Source organism: Tamandua tetradactyla, chromosome 2 (assembly GCF_023851605.1).
Source record: "Tamandua tetradactyla isolate mTamTet1 chromosome 2, mTamTet1.pri, whole genome shotgun sequence".
In the NCBI taxonomy this organism is placed as follows: Eukaryota; Metazoa; Chordata; class Mammalia; order Pilosa; family Myrmecophagidae; genus Tamandua; species Tamandua tetradactyla.
Genome location: NC_135328.1, coordinates 111778485 through 111796523, shown reverse-complemented (window position 1 = coordinate 111796523; position 18039 = coordinate 111778485).

Genomic DNA, 18039 nt, shown 5'->3' with positions numbered 1-18039 from the left:
GAAAACTTACCTGCCTCATCCTTTCCTTTTCCTCTCGTTACAGTGGAAGAAGTATCCCTTCTCCTTCCCAGTGATGATTTTTCCATATGCCAACTCCAGTCTTGATCTTCTCAGGACCCTCACTCTAAAAATTAACCTTTCAAAAACATTTAGGTACTTTCAAATATCTCCCCTCCTCACTACCTCTCTTTCCAATTGCTTAACTATTTCTCTCTGCCACTTAATATTAAATCTTCTGAAAAATTTTAATTTTGTTGTTAGTGCCTGAATGTCATCTATGTTCTTCAAATAGCCCTAATACAACTTATATTTCCAACTACTTTTTATGAATTTCTCTAGCTAATTAATACCTTACTACTTATTGTAATTGACCTCTTAGCACATTTGCTATTGTTAAATTCCTAAAAACAGTATTTGATATTACTGCTGCTTCTTAAAACTTTATTTTCACCTTTTTCTTGGCTATCTTCTAACTATCTGGATATTCCTTCTTAAAACCTTTGAAGACTCTCCTTCCTTCACAAGTTCGTGTTCCTCGGGATTCTATTGCAAACCCGGCTTTCTTCTCGACTGCACACTCTTCCCTTGGTAACCACACCTACTCCAGCAGCTTTAATTTTCATATAACTCTACTGCCCAGACAGCTATTCTATTTTGCACTTCAGAATAATGTATTTATCAATGAGGACTTATATGCCCAGAGCTGAATTAATTACATTAACCCCAAAACAAAATACTCAACATTTTCATTGAATATCTGTAATTTTCCATGCACTGTTTTAGGCTCTGGCAATATTATGCACCAAAACAAAAACAAAATTCAAAAAAGACACCTAATGGGTTCAGTGGAGAAAGTGGAAATAAATATGTAAATAAATAAATAAGAATTAAACAATAATAAAGATTATCATCAAATGTTTACATTTTTTTCAGTGCTAAAGAGGAGTACAGGGTGCAGTCTTCATATTCATTTAATCATTCCATTTATCAATTTTTCCTCCTAAATGCACCTTGAATATGTCTACTTCTATCTGCCTTGCCCATACTCTGCTTCAAGATATATCCTTCTGTTTCCTGGATTGTTGTATAGCAACTCAACTGTTTCCCTCTCCAGTATTGCACTCCTCTTACTCTACTCCACAGTGCAGTCAGACTTTTCTAAAATGCAATTATGCCATTCCTCAGTCTGAAATCCCTTAATAATAATAATAGCAATTTGTAGAGTATTTACTGTGTGTCAAAAATTTCTCATTTAAACTTTGCAACAACTTTATGAATTAAGTATTATTACTATCTCTGTAATATAAATAAGGAAATGGAGACACAGGAAAAATAGTTCTCTTGTCCAGGGTCAAATGGTAGAGCTAGGATTTGAGCCAAGGAAGAACCGAAAGGAAAATTTCTCACAAATCACTCTTTTGCTTAAAATCCTTCAACAACTATTCTTGCCAGAAGGATAAAACCTGAATTTCTTTCCAATAATATTAGCATTTGCAGGATTTTGACCACATATTCATGTCTCCACTTTCAGATCTCAAGACAGTCTTGATTAAAATCTTTAATTCAGCATTAGTTGACTTATTTCACACTGGTGTGAGTTCTAATTTCTGTCAAACATGGGTTTCTGCTTGCATTTGCTAAAACATCCCCCTTCTTCTTACCCCCTATCTCTCCCCCCCATCCTTTGCTGGAACATTCTTCCTTGGTCCTTATCTGGCTTACTCCAGCTAATCCTTTGAGAATCCTCAATCTCAAACTGTTTCCTTAAAGCCATTCTGAGATTGTTGTCCCTTCTGTTTTTCCCCTCCCCAACACTTACTCTATGATTTGTAATTGTCTGTTTAACTGAATCCCACATCTGAATGTTAGCTGCCTGAGGACAAGCACCTTTGGTTTTGAATTTGAATAACCACTCTGGAAATGTTGGTCGAATTCAAGGTTAACTTTTTCTGACCTTGCTTTGTCCTTGATCACATGAGATTTCTCATTATCTTTGAAATTTAATTTTGTCTTTATTTTAGATTTTGAAATGTAAGTAAACTCTATTTTCTTCTGTGTATGGAGGTCTTATTTCAGCTCTCCAAGTTTAACCCAAAGATGTTCTTTATTTTTTGTTCTTATCTCAATATGTTTAATTTTTGCTTTAGGAATTATTATACTCCTTGGGTAAGGTTACCATTCTTTGTCCTCAAAAATCTGCTGTCTTTTCTCTCATTGTTTTCCTCTTTTTTATTGTGTTCCTGCATTCACATATTTGAATCCCACTTTTCTAATTTGAGCACACAGTTTTAATTATACTCTATATGTTCTCTTGTTCAGATTTAAATTTGACACCCCTCTTTTGCTGTGTTCTATTTTTTTGAATCTCAGTCTGATTTGTTCCTGTTACTTTTCTCAGAGAGCATTTATGAGTATTTTCATGTTTCTGTAAAGTTAGGCCTTCAGAGAAAGAAAGCTGGAACTTGGGTTACTAACAAGCCTTGGAATTGAAAAGATGACTGAACAGATATTGAGAACTCCAGAAAGACTTTCCTCCCCAGAGTTTGTGTTTATATTTCAAAGAGGGTTGAATACGAAGTATCTATTCACATTAAAGAGATTAGGTTCCCCTCCTTGCCTCACGAGGGAAGGATATCAGTTGGACAAAATGTGCGCTAATTTCCAGATCCCTAATTTCAGGTTCCTCTCCTGTTGCATGGACAGGCATGTCCATGTTTCTCTCATTGCGTTAATCCAGAAGGCGGAATTAAATTGGAACATGGTGAATGGATTCAGTTATTGCTGTATGCAATAATAATCTTCCTTCATTTGCTGGAACACCCCTCTCCTGAATAGTTGCATTCAAGATAATATAAATAAATATAGATGTTAAAACTTATCAACTTTCGGTTTCTTTCTCAAAGAAGCCAGGTGAATTTAGATACTACTGAGGACAGTAAATAACTTTCTTTTGATTTTTCAGTCTTTTCTCTTTGCGCATCTAAAAAGGATAACATTCGAAGGTATCCTGGGCAAACTGGTGGTGTCACTCGTGGTCTCCAGCTACCTCAGGTTTGGCCTGGTTAGCTTGAGAACTGAGAAGAGTACATCTCTGCACACTTGCAAGCTAATTGCAGCAGCTCAGCATGCCACAGACACTGGTTGGTAATCTTGGCTTTAGAAAATCATTTCAGATAACACTTAGTTTTCCTTGGTTTGCAGAAGTTTTATAGCTTCCTTCATTGTTTTTATTGCTGTTTTGGTTGTGTATGACAACAAATTTTTTAACAAAGTGGTCTGTCCTTGCCTAGAGATAGGATTATGGGTAGCCTTTGCCTCAGACTGCCATCCCCTACCATCCCTGTAGTGCTGTACTTGTGGATGTATTTCCCTGAATGCATTGTGTCAGTACTCACCACCCTTCCCCTTGAGTTTCTTCTTGTCTTTTTTTTGTTCTCTCTGCTGTTTCTTCCTTCCTTGATTCCCTTTTCCATCCCTTCCTTTCTTTTATTCTTTCTTGATTGATAGTGGGGAAATACGGAATTGAAGCTTGCAAATGGATGTTGGTGGAAAGGTACTGAAATTTGAAAGGAGCAGGGATAGCACTCTTTCTCCTTCAAAATCTAAGCATCTTGTGGAAGCCTGACACCCCCTATTTTAGATGGGGTAGATGGAATTGTTCTTAATCAGGTAAGAGAAAATGGGGCGGCACATATTCATTTGCTGGTTTTCATTCAGGGAACCATCTGGAGATTGTAGGTTTCTGGAAAGTTACCTAGTACATGGAACCTTCATAGAATCTTATATAATGCCCTACATAGTCTTTAGTATTGGTGGGAATGGTTTTGGTTGGGGTTTGGCAAGTTGTGATAGGTAGCAATGTCTAACTGAAGCTTGCTTAAGAGTGACCTCCAGAGTAGCCTCTTGACTCTACTTGAACTCTCTCATCCACTGATACTTATTTGTTCCATTATTTCCCCCCTTTTGGTCAGGATGGCATTGCTGATCCCAAAGTATCAGGCTAGACTCATCCCTGGAACTCATCTCCCATGCCACCAGGGAGACTTTCACCCCTGGATGTCATGTCCCACAGAGTAGGGAGGGCAGTGATTTCACTTGCAGAGTTGGGCTTAGAGAGAGAGAGAGAGAGAGAGGCCACATCTGAAAAACAGAAGAGGTCCCCTGGAAGTAACTCTAAGGCATAACTATAGGTAGGCAAATCTTCTACGCTGCATACAAAAGCTTCACAAGAGTAAGCCTCAAGATCAAGGAGTTGGCCTATTGATTTGGGCATCCCTAATGTTTGACATACTCTCTGGGGTTTTCCTGGTGGTAAAGTTTGATAGTTCCATATTTTTCTCTCATCTTTTAAGGGCCTTTGCCAATACTTTTTGATTATATGCTTAATATACTCTAGGATGTATCCAGGTATTACATTAAGCTATATAGGATTAAAGGCTCTCATTCTTATTCTGCACTCCCTTTGTTGGACAGGTTTCTGTGCTACAGAAAATTTAGATTCTGGACAAAATAAACTTTTCTTCCTTTGGTCTCAAAGAGTAGGTGAAGTTCTACAATAAGACAAAGTCTTCCTTCCACCAGTATTCTGAATTACCTTAATCCCAACCTGGTTGGCTTCATTCTTATCTATAAATACTAGATTATACATATATAAAACAGCCTCTCAAAATGTCACAATTTACTTTTAAAGAATCCAAAACTTCACTAGAAGCATATTATACTTCAAAAAGTATGAAATGGAGAATTTAAAAAATCAAAATGCACTCATTACTTTTCAAATGTCTTTATCAGCTTAATAGTAAAGAATTAAATGATTTTACTTTTCTTCTATTTAAATTTCATAAAGGTTTCAAATATCTTATTAGAATTGGGGGTAATCTGTTGTAGAAAAGAAACTAATTTTTATAAGCATATTCATTAAGCTTATAACAAATAATTCCCCTAGATAAGGCAATCCAGAGGATAAGTTTTAAAACTTATCCTGGATAAGTTTTCTGGCGTATTGAAATAAATTTACAAAGTCAAGAAATAACTATGTATGTTTATTGAAACACTACTTTGTGCAGTTTTTCAAGATCTCTTTTTTGAGTCCACTTGGGGAGACTAGATAAGGACACATGAAGAACTCATAACCAAAGATGAGTCAGATAGGATATGCCAAGGCACAGTTTTGGCTGCTTTATAATTCATAATGAGGAACAATCATCAGTTGTTGAAGGAGGAAGAGACTGCTGTGGACCAACACTGTCAATGAAGGCTTTATAGGGATGCAATAACAATGGAATGAATTTGAATGGGCAAAGACATCCAAAGAGTAAATGAAATTGATGTGAGAACAATTGTTAAACTTGCTCTGAATGTAAGAATGGGAGTATAAATTGAGGGACAAATGGACTACATATAAATGAATCTTATTGGAAGTGAATACTAGATGATGTTTGCTTCATGAAGTAGATTCTGTTTTTAGGGAAGGTCTGAGGATCAAATCAAATCTATTAGAAAGTAAAATGTGGCCTGGATGTATCCATCATCTTCATATATCATGACTATTGGATAAAGAAAATTATTTTCCAAGCAAATAATTTTGCATTTGAACTTTTATTCCATTTTCTAGTTTAATGGGTTGTTTATACATCTCATTATCTTCTTTTTCATTCTTCTATCTAAAGTGTTTGCCTACTGAGCATATGTTTTTACCATTGAATATAAATTTCCAAAACCAGCTGAAAGTTAAGAAATATTATGGGTGAGAAGTAATGATTTGTTCAAGGCAGAATTAATGAAAGTGTATTAATTAATCCTAGAAAATAATAATTCTCAAAGCTGAGAAGTACCTGAATAGCCTGAACTTCACAAAATAATGCCATAATTATTTCAGTATTTTATTTTTCATTTTTTCATTGTCAGTTTAAAATAAATCTTTGATAAATATTTGCCTATTTTCATTAAATATCTTCTTTTTCTTGTTATAGATATTTCTCTCCACATTTTTCTTTCATTAGTCTCTCAACTCTTTAGTTTCTATTTCCCATAAATTCTATTTTCTGATTTAGAAAGCAAGATAACAATATCCACTTCTCTAATTTCTTCCTATCTACCCTTTGTTTTATTTGCATGTAAAGTCTTTCCTAAACTGCTTCTTTTATCATTTTATTTTATTTGTAACTTTTTAGTGTTTATTCGTGTTTTTTTTACCCCCTTAGGAAGTGAATTAAGTGAATTTCTTTTTTCAAAAAGGAAAATACTCTCAAAAGTTAAAAAAAAAAAGTCCTCTAAAATACACAAGTATATTGTAAAATTACAAACCGTATTGCACATTCTTTTGATATAAGGAGCACAATATTATAGTGAGAAGAGTTACTATAATTTCTTAAACAACTATTCTAGCAAAAGCACATGTTTTAAACTAAGCTATTCTGCTCTTATGACAATCTTAAGCTTTTAGCACCATGATCCTCTACCAAGGGCAAGGCCTTTTGCAAATAAGTGTCCCCTTTTCTATTAATGTTAAGCCTGCTTAGATCTTTGGAAATGTAGCTTTATCAAAAAGCAAATCGGCCTTGTTTATTCACTTACTTTCTTTTGCTGCCCTGAGTGGATTTTCATGCTTTTGAAAATGCGATACTGGCAGTGATCAGGTTAAAAAGAGGAGGCTATTGGGCTCATTTCCTCCTCTGGCTCTGCCAAGCCAAATGCACTCTTATAAAGCAGCCCTCCTTTTCCAGACTTGAGCCTCTCCTGTGCAGAAAATTAGGACAACATCCTGGGAGGTCTAGGACAAGGACAACTGTCCTCCAGGGACTACTCCGAGGGCAGTAAACCAATTTTCACCTGTGAACAATGCCAAGATTCAACCCATATGCCTCCCATGGTAGAAGTGTGTCATTAACCCACTGTGCCACTTAGCAGCTTCCTTCTGCTTGCTGTCTTGTGAATTAACATCTAGGCTGCCACTGCACCAGACCCGGGGTTTATTTCTGCTAGGACTGTTGCTGAATGAATAGCAGTTCTCTGTAAGAAACGATCAGGACTCGGCTCTTTCAAATTTTCAGCTGAAAGCAATCACAATTTGCCATTCAGTCCTATCTTATCATCATCATTAGGTTGGGAAATCAACAATTGTAAGGCTCATTGCAATGTGCTGTCAACCTGATATCTTCTAATTTTAATGTCTGTGGTTAATAATTAATGACTTTAACTCTGTAGGTGGGATCTGGATTTGGCTCCAAAAAGGAATTCCTTCTGAGCTGAAATATTCTTTGAGACTCCAACATCTTACGGAGTTCCCCCTCAATAAGCCCCCTTGCCTTCTTATTTAAATGATCTGCCATATAATGAAATCTGGATCAAAAGCTCCAAGCTTAAAATATACAACAAAAAGCTGCTTCTGGGTGAAGAGTTTGGATCCAAATCAAAACGTTTCCGTGCTCTGGCCATTATCACATGCAGCTAACTGCTGGGAAATACTGATGTTCAAAAGATATGGGGGAAAAAGGCACCTGCTTTCTCACGCTGGTTGATATTTGTGATCTTGATAAAAATGCAAGGCAGCATATGCAGAAATTGTGCGGAAACACCATTCACATGGTAATTCCTTTGTATCTGAATTATTTCTTTTCAGGTGCCGAACTGAAAGCCAGACTCTGGGAGAACTTGACCATCTCCCTGTCTTATGTTCTTCCGTGACGATACTGTCATGTCTGGCTCACTTTTTTGATTAAAGAAGGACTACATTGTCTGGGTCTTCAGAATGAAAGGGCCGCCCCTTGATTTTCCTGGATCACAAGTTGTGATGTGGAAAGGCTTCTCACATTTTGTCATATGTTGCTAACAATAATGCCGGAATGGGATACCCTCTAATTTTCCCTCTAGCCCAAAATCTTTTATTTAAATGCTGCTTAATGAGTGGAAGAATATTTACATGCACTCAGGGTGCCAACCATAAATCAAATCTATGATAAATTTGAATGATACCCTCTTTGAAAGCTCTGATTATACATTGCATTTCCATAATATTAGGTGCACTGGCTGTTGGTCTCATGATCTACATCTGCTTGATGGTGAAATTCAGGAATTCTGAGCATTATTTTATGTCTAGGCAGAGAAGCTTAATTTTCAAGCGTTATTCAGAAAGTATACAGAATTCTTTAGAAAATCTGAAGCAGAGAGAAAAAATATATTTATTAAATGTCTGAAATATTAGAACAAGGATGGCTAAAGGGCTTAGCCTCATATTCAGTTATAATCAACTGTTAATGACTCACTTAGTGTGTTGAGAAGGGTGATGTGACCATCCTCTGAGAGTGTAAGTTCTTTGTTAAATCATTAGTATGTGACATCTGGGAGGAGGCAAGAATAATTCATTCCTGGCCTACAGCCTGCCCTCTGACCTTAGAAAGACATTTACAATTGGACCTATGGTGAAGTGCGTATGGTAATCAGGTAGTAAAAACACCACCTCCAAAAACAAATACATGCTGTTGTTTTTTTAATTCACCAGTACCTCCTTTTTGGATTTCCAAAGATGCTTTAGATATAGTCACAATGTCCTTTTTCTATAAAGGTATTTTTTTTTACTATAATTATAGTCTTAAATTGTAGTTATATTAAGATATTTTGGGTTTTTAAATCTTTCTATGTAAGGCTTAGTATTTAAGAGGCTAATAATACATAGCTAACTTGCCAGTTGTTTAAATATATGACCAATAGGATGATGACTGTGTCTTTTCTAGGAGCTTAAAGTCAAAATCCAGATGCTACAATCATAGAGATGATTATTGGGAAGCACTGTCCTGGAACCAGCTTGTGAGAGCCAATTGTCAAGTTATCAGAGTCTTGTGAGCAGGCTGATAAACACAGCAATTCTTAAAAATTAGGTTATCTAAGCTTATAACTAACTAAATTATCTAAAATGCAAAATGAATACATAGGTAAAACTCATACTTCTTAATTATTTTACTATTATCTATGCTTTGCAAGTTATTTGTGCCATTCATATCTATTGAATGCACACTTCTTCCCATCCATGGTTCAGTAATAGCCTATGGTGGCTTGAAATTGGCCACGATGAGGGTATTTCTATCACGGAAATTGGCAGACACTAAAATAAGGGCATGATTTATTGGTACGTTGAAATTGTCCTAGAAGAGTTATGTTTATTGTCTGTAAAGAGCCAGATAATAAATATTTCAGGATTGGTAGGTATATTGTCAGTCTCTGTCACTATAGTTCTATGCTGTTGTGTGAAAGCATCTTAAATGAATAGATGTGGCTGTGTTCCAGTAAAACTGTATTTATAAAATCGGGTGGTCAGCACTGGCCATAGCTTGCCTATCCCTGTTCTGGGTGAAAAAGATCAATAGAGAAGATGCTAATCATGCAGATTAAATTTAAAAGTATGTCATATCTATGGCCATTAGATGAAGAATAGCATAGAAATTTGAGAAATTATTCTTTCTGTATAGAAAAACCATTATCTGACTCACTGAAGCCATGGGTTAAAAAGACTAAGAAACTAATTTGAATAGCCTTTCACTAGTTTAAGAGGTGAAATTTGAGAATCATTAAGAATAGCAATGAATTGAAATGTATCAGATTTTTTTACATATATGAGTTTATACTAATACTGGTGACCTTTGAGGATGCTAGTTACCAACTCTATATTTTGAATTCCCATATACTGGGAAATAATCAAGATTTTTTTTTCCAATTTTTTCTATATGAACTATACTTCAATAAGGAGTATTGTATAAGATTGTAATTTTATATATAATCTTATATAAGTATTTTACTTTTTAGGATTATTTCAGCTAATAAATGTAGAAATAATTGACTGTCAAGATTTTATAACTCCTATTGATTTAATAGATCTAGATGATTATTATAAATGGCTGAAAGCAAACAGAAAGAGAAATAACTGATATTATGTAACTGCTGATTCAGTTACACTGTACACCTGTGAAGGCGGCTTGCCCAAATAGTTCAACCTAAATATGATCAAACCTCTAGCTCTAACTATCAATTTATAAAAAATGAAGGGGACAGAGAAACATATTAAACCTGCTGTGGGAATGCAATTAGCAAAATCTAGATTGTGGCAAATTCTGTAAGATAAACAATCCAGTTTCTTCAACAATAAGAAAAATTACAAAGAAATATAATCAGGTGGATGGAAACTTATACAAAGATATAATTAAAAAAAGATCATCCAATTGCAGTGTTTGATCTTAATTGGATACCATTTCAAACAAATTGGGGAAATGTGAAAAATGATTGACTATCTGATACGTGTATGAGGGTTCTCTAGGGAAACAGAACAGATAGGAGACATATATATGTATGTAGGTATATATATATGTAGGTATATACTGTAAATATTATGAGACTTTTTATAGGTATTGGCTTACGCAACGGTGGGAATGGCAAGTCAAAATTTTATAGGGCAGGCATAAGCTAGAAACTCAGAAGAAGGCTTTTGATGAATACCCGGGGGAAAGCTGGCTGACTGAAGTAGAGGTGGAAATTCTCCCTTCTCTTCTCCTTTTCAAGCTTTGGGCTGATTAGATGAGACTACTCCCATGGTTGAAGGCAGTCTCCTCAATTGATTATAGATGTAATGAGCCATAGTTGAAATTAACTTACTGATGATTTAAATCCATGATATAGCCTCCCCACAACAATCAGGCCAGTGCTTGTTTGATCAACAACTGTATACCATAACCTGGCAAGTTGATACATGAATTTAACCATCACAATATGGAATTATTATTATACTTCAGATGTGATAATTGTTAGTGAAAATGAAGATCTATCTTTTAGAGCTACATACTGAAATGTGTACAAATTAACTAAAATGATATATAGGATATAGAATGATATATAAATATAGACATATTCTCCATATAGATGAAGTTTGATCTGCCTGTCTATCTACTTATATCTGTGAGACCATGTAATTATATAATTAACGCTGGTTGGCCGTGGGTTGATAATTATAGAAGCTGGGTGATGGATATATAAACATTCAATATACCATTTCTCCTACCCTTATGTTTGAACTTTTCTGTAATAAAACAGAAATTAAAAATAACATAGACTCTAATGCTATTGTAGATTTAGATTTTTTGCAGCTCTTTGATCTTGAGGATAGATATTTTTAAACTAGTGGCAAGTTAATCAACAATATTCATTGCAGATTGTCAGGCAATTCATTTTGCTAGTATCCTCAAAAACTATTTAATACCTTTTCCTCTTGCTTTAAACCCCCTTCCCTACTCTCAGCTTATGAAATTTAAAGCAATTTCATAGGCATCTACCACATAAACCTTACCTACCAGTGTCTGTATCCACATTCACTCCCTTTCATCCTACTATCTAAAGGTAATCCCTCTACTTGTGCATAAGTATCCCTAATGTCTACTCAGGGGCATTTGACCTTCAGTTCTCACCTTTCTTTCCTACCTCTTCTCAGTAATTTTTGTGGTATTGTTCCTTGATCTTAAAAAAGAACTTGTTAACTATGTTTCCCCTGCTACCTACCACCATATTTCTTAATAGTGAAATTCTATAGAAGAGGTATCTGTATGTGCTATCCCCAGTTTCCTTTTTGGCATGGTCTTAAGTCTACACAAATTGGGCTTTTGTCCTTGCTACAACAATAAAGTGATATTGTTCCCTGAAAAGCAACAATCTTGAAAAAGAACAAAGTTGAGGGACTCATACTTTCCAACTTCAAAACTTACTATAAAACTTCGGTAATTGAAACTGTGTAGTACTGGAATAAGGATGTTAGGATATTGCATATAGGATGTGGCATATAGTCCAATGGAAAAGAATTGAGATTCCAAAAATAAAGCACACATCTAGGACATCAACTGAATTTTGACACAAGTGCTAAGCCCTTTCAATAGGGAAAAATAGTCTCTTCAAAAAATGGTGTTGGGAGAATGGATTTTTGTATTCAAAAGAATGAAGTTGGAAATGTGTCTCACCACATGCAGTAGATCATTGAGCTAAGTCTATGAGCTAAAATCATGAAACTCTTAAAAGAAAACATAGGAGGAAGTTTTCATAAGCTTGGATTATGAATTTAGCATTGGATTCTTAGATATGATACCAAAAGCACATCAAAAGAAAAATAGAAAAAAATTGCACTTCATCAAAATTAAAAGTACATCAAAAGGCATTATCAAGAAAGTGAGAAGACAACCTACAGAATGAGAGAAAATAGTTGTAAATCATAAGAGTTTAATATTGAGAACACTTAAAGAACTGATACAACTCAACAACAAAAAGACAAATAGTCCAATTAAACAATGAACAAAGACCTTAAATAGTTCTCCAAAGAAGATATGCAAACAGCCAATATGCACTTGAATAGATGGTCCACATCATTATCCATTAAGGAATTCAATCAAAATCACAATGAGATACCGCTTCACACCCACTAGCATGACCATTATTAAAAAAAAGAAAACAGAAAAATAACAAGTTCTGGAAAGTATGTAGCAAAACTGCATGTCTTGTGAATTGCTGGTGGGAATATATAAAATAGTGCACCCACTGAAGAAACAGTTTGTCTCTCCTTAAAGAGATAAGGAGAATTACCATGTGGCCTGGCAATTCTGCTTCTAGGTTAATTCCCCAAAGAACTGAAAACAGAACTCAAAGAGATGTGCATACACCAATTGTTTATAGCAATATTCACAATAGTCAATGGGTGAAAAAAAGTAAAAGTGTACATCAACATATGAATAGATTAAAATGTGGTTTATACATATGTGATGGTTAGGCTCATGTGTCAACGTGGACAGGTAATGGCACCCAGTTGTCTGGTCAAGCAAGCACTGTTACTGCAAGGACATATTGTGGACTTAAATCATCAGTAAATTGCACTTAAGGCTGGTTGTGAGTTACATCTACAGTCAACTAAGGAGAATGTCTTCAGCAATGGGAGATGTTGAAGCCTTTAAAGGGAGAAATGATGACTTCAGCGTCAGAAGAGAAAATTTTCATCTCTATTTCAGCCAACCAACTTTTCCTGGAGAATTCATTGAAAATCTTCAGTGGAGTTGCCAGCTTGCAGCCTGCACTATGGAATTTGGACTCATGCATCCCCACAATTGTGTGAGACACTTTTATAAAATCTCATATTTACAGATATCTCTTGTTGGTTCTGTTTCCCAACAGAACCCTGACTAATTCAACATATAATGTAATATTATTCAGCCGTAAAAAGGAATGACGTTCTGACACATGCTACAACATGGATCAACCTAGGATACATTATGTTTATGTTAAGTGAAATAAATCAGACAAAAAAGACAGATATTTTATGCTTCCATCTATTTAAAGTATCTAGAATAAGCAAATTCATAAGGACATAAAGTATATTGAGGTTACCAGAGGCTGGGAGAGATTGGGAGTTCTTAATGGGTACAGAGTTTCTGTTTGGGTTGAAGACAAAATTTTGGTAATGTATGGTGATGGTAACACAACATTGTGTGTGTAACCAATGCCACTGAGTTCCTGGTTCAATATGGTTAAAATGGCAAATTTTATGATACATATATAAAATCGCAATATTTTAAAAATAAAAAAATGATGTTGTTAAAGATATCCCTAGATATTACTAGACTGATGGACAGGTTTTTGTTCTATTACTTGGCCTAATAGTAAAATTTATGTGGTTTGATCATTCCATCTTCCTTGTTCCAATGACTTCCTTTGTCTCCTAAGACACCACACACTCCTCTTTTGTCCTCCCCATTCATTTGTTACTCTTTACAAGTCTCCTTTGCTAGTTTTTTCTCATCTCTTTGATTCTCTTAATTTTGGTATTCTCCTGGGCTCAATCCCTGAAGTTCTTCTCTTCTTTATTTATACTTATTCCATGAAGAGCTCCTGCAATTATTTGACTTTGCAATGACCAAATTTATATCTTTAGCCCAAGCTGTACATAAAACTCCAGACCACTTTACCAGTTGCTTATCCCAAATTAGTTACGGGATGTCAAATATATCTCTCAAATTTAATGTCCAAGAATAAGCATCCCATTATCTCTGCCTTGCAAACTGAACCACCTCAATGTTTTCTAACTCCATTGATGGCAACCTAATTCTAGTTGTTCAATCCAAAACCTTTGTAGTCATCTCATACCCACATGTAATCTATCAGAAAATTTTGTTGCATTATCCCTTTAGCATATATCTTGAATCTGCCTACTTCTTCCTACATTCGCTATTATACTCTGGTTTGAGCCACTACCATTTCTTCCCTGAATTACTGCAATAACCCTCTCAACCAGTCTCTCTCTTTTTTTACTTGTTCCCCTTCAGTCTCTTCTAAACTAGCTGCCCAAGTACTCTTTTGAAAATTGAATCAGAGCACATCACTCCTCTCCTCTGTACCTGCAATGGATCCCCAGTTCATTCAAGAGAAAAAGCCAGAACCATTAAATATGCTCAAAGGCCGTGAGTGATATGCCCTGCAAACCCCACCATGACCACTCTGACCTCATGTCTTTGTCTTCCACTCACTCCCGGGCTTCAGATTCCCCTGACCTCCTTGTAGTTTCTACTTTCTTCTGTCTATTGCTGTAGCTGTTCCTTCCAACTGAAAAGCTCTTCTCCCAAATGTACTCACTTGGATAATGCCAGCATCGCTTTCAATTTTTGTATAAATTTCACTTCTCAGTAAGGTCTGTCCTAAGCACTCTATTTTATACTGTGATTTGTATTCTGTTTTTCCACCCCTACACTCTTAATACCTACTCTCTGTTTTTCTTCTGTTTTTGTACATAGAACTTCTCATTTTCTTCTTTACTATGTATTTTCTTATGTTTATTTCTTATTTTCTGTACCACCACTAGACTATGGCGGGAAATTTCTTTAAGTCAGCTTTCTTTACTAAGTTTTTCTAAATATCTATAAAATTCGTAACATATAGTAGGTGATAAATAATTACCTGTTGAATTTAAAGTGTTATTAAAATATTCAAGAGAATGTATTTGTACGCTTTCATGTAGTCATCACTATGGATGAGTCGTAGCAGTCATCCAAATAAGAATATAGTTCAAAAAATAATTTAAATTCTTTGAGAAACATGTCTCTTTTCAGCAAATTAAATTTCTAAGGTAAAAGTATAGTAATTTATTAAAATTGATCTGTATTTTCTGTGTACTCAGTGGGCGAGAGTCAGGGAAAGGAGGGCAGGAGGTTAAATTGTTAGGAAAGCTCTGACTAGAGAAAAATATTTGCCACAGTTATCTGCAAAGCAACAATATATGGAAAATATCTTTATGATGCTTGTTTTAGTTTCCTAGGCTTCTCAAAACAGAATTTACTATTTAATGTGTTGGCTTTGAACAATAAAAATTTATTAGTTTATAGTTGGCCACTGTGAGAATGTCCAAATCAAGGCATCATCAAGGCAATGCTTTCTTCCTGAAGTCCAGCTCTCGGCAATCGGTGGTGGCACCTGCTGGTCTCTTCCTTCTCTTCCAGGTTTCATTGCTTTGAGCTTCTTGCTTCTATAGCCTTCTCTTTCTCTGTATGAATTTCATTATCTTATAAAGGACTCCAGAAAGAGGTTTAAGACCCATCCTGAATGTTGTGGGTCCCACCTTAACTGAAATAGCCTCATCAGAGGGTCCAAATTCCAGTGGGTTCACACCCACAGGAATGGATTAACTTTCAGAACCTGCTCTTCTGGGGTATATACAGCTTCAGACCAGCATAAAGATCTTTGGAATAGAAGAGTCAGAGGTTTAATTAATGAAGCAAGGACAAAATGAATCTCTGAAGTCACTTCATGCATCATCCATTTTTCTTGAGAAACTTCTGATGGCAATAGAGGCTACAATGACTCAAGGATTAGAAATTCTGAAACTTTTCTTGTAAGATTATGTCACAGTTATGAAAAGTTCTTCTTAATTTAATTTTTAAGCTCTCTTTTAACTCTTTGTATTATGCTTGGAAGTTGTACTTCTCCCATAATTACCTAATGGAAATGGAACAAGATCTAGCTAGGAAATAATTTTTCACCTCTAGGATTTTATGAAACTTAAATGTGGGAGTTATTTGGTATTCTAAATGAAGAGAGAAGTTGATTTTTTTTAAGGCATTGTCTTTCCATAATGACAAATAGAGACCTCTACAGTACTTTTAACAATTCTAATAAAAATTCTTCTATTTTTGTTTTCTTCACAGGATATTTTTTGCTTACCCTCTTGGGAAAACCTGGGATTATGAGTCAAATTTGTTATCTCTGAAACACTGGTCAGACAAGCTTTAGATAGGATAGCCACATTTAACCATATGTAATTAAATCTTATGCACAGTAGACGATTTGTTGGAGACCAAGCTAGTTAGCAAGTATGTGATTAGGCAAGTTGAATTATAAATGAAGATACGGTTTGGTAGCCACTGTGGCATTGCAGCATGTGGATGGTTGTTTGGGCTGTAGCTCTCCATTCCTAATCTCTTAGAGAAGTTGTGTTTACATTCTAGGATTATAGATCCCAGTCTGTACCAATTTGTGATTTATATTTTAAATTCTAATATTTTATGGAAAACTTTTTTCAAGATTCATCTTGAAAGCCCTATGTTTTAATGCTAATTTGATAGATTTCCTAAACTGTAGTCTGAAGGGAAATTTAAAAAAATCTGAAAACATTAACCATAATAAATAGGTCTTATATAAGTTTTAAATCCCACTATAGTTAATCAGTTTGAACAAGACGTTTAGACTGTAAATAGCATTTTAAAGTAAACAGAGCTTTACACAAAGTGACAGTTAAAATTACATTTTTTGCTTCTGAGTGTAAGAAAATTAATGTACCAAAAAAGTGCCTACTATTTAAAGATGTCTTATTCCAGACGTATTTAACAACTGAAAAGAGTGGGTAGACCACTGAAGTGTCTCGTCATTAAATTATGCACTGCACATGAGAAACAGATGTAGTCCTGAAAGCCTTGCATGACAACTTTGTTTTGCAATTTCCCAATTAAGGCATCAGTATAACTGCAAAAATAACTGAAATAACAGGTCACCTCTCTTACCTTGATCATAGAGAAGGAGGGTGGTGAGTGTTGAGAAGGCCTAAGGGTTTTCATTGATATTTTGATATAAACTTGAAAAAATAATTCTTCACTTTGTTTTTATCCAGTGTCTAGGGGATTCACAAAATTATGCATTTTAACTATTGTTCAAGTATATAGATTTTAACAGATCAATGTCATAAACTACTTTTGCATACTCAATCACAATGGAGAAAAGTCATTCCCATTCTTGGTTATCAATGGAAAAAGCCAGTATGCAATTCTCTGGAAATGAACTGTAGGAAACAATATTTAAAGATAAGTAAAGTTGCAGTGGAACATATTTCTTGGGGTAGTATGGAACAAAATAAGTGGAGGGAAAAAAAGGAAGGTTTATTTCAGTTTAGAAGGGAACTAGCTTGTCCTGGATACTACTGCTGTGGTTCACAATGGATGTATTATAGTTCTGTTACTGTAAATTCTAGTTTATTACCCATAAAAATGTGCAGGTGGTATGTCACAATAAAGAAGGTGAAAATAAAATGCCAATTTTCAATTGAGTTATGCTATCTCCACAACTTCTTTATAGGGGAAATTTCTATTCCAAATACTTCATGAAATAATTTTGTTATTCACTCTTCATGTTGATTGCTTGATAAGGCTAACCCAAGTCTAAGAGATACTCAGTTACTGACCAGGATGTATATCGTAACTCAGCAGTGTAGGAAGCTTAAAAAAAAAACACCCTAGAAACTGAATTTTAAATTTCATTGACCACTTCTCTAGAAAGAAAGTAAGTTAGAAGGATCACCAACTTTAAAGAAGCCCACAGAATTATATTCCTTCACGTGATATGATTAAATGGGAAAAATTCTCAAACTGAGGTAGTGTGCATGGGAAATCTCTTTTTAAGACTTAACTATCTTAAAAGCACCGGTATTTAAAACTTAGAATAGAGTTAGGTTTTGCTAGGCAAATATAATCGCAAGTTTATTTTACG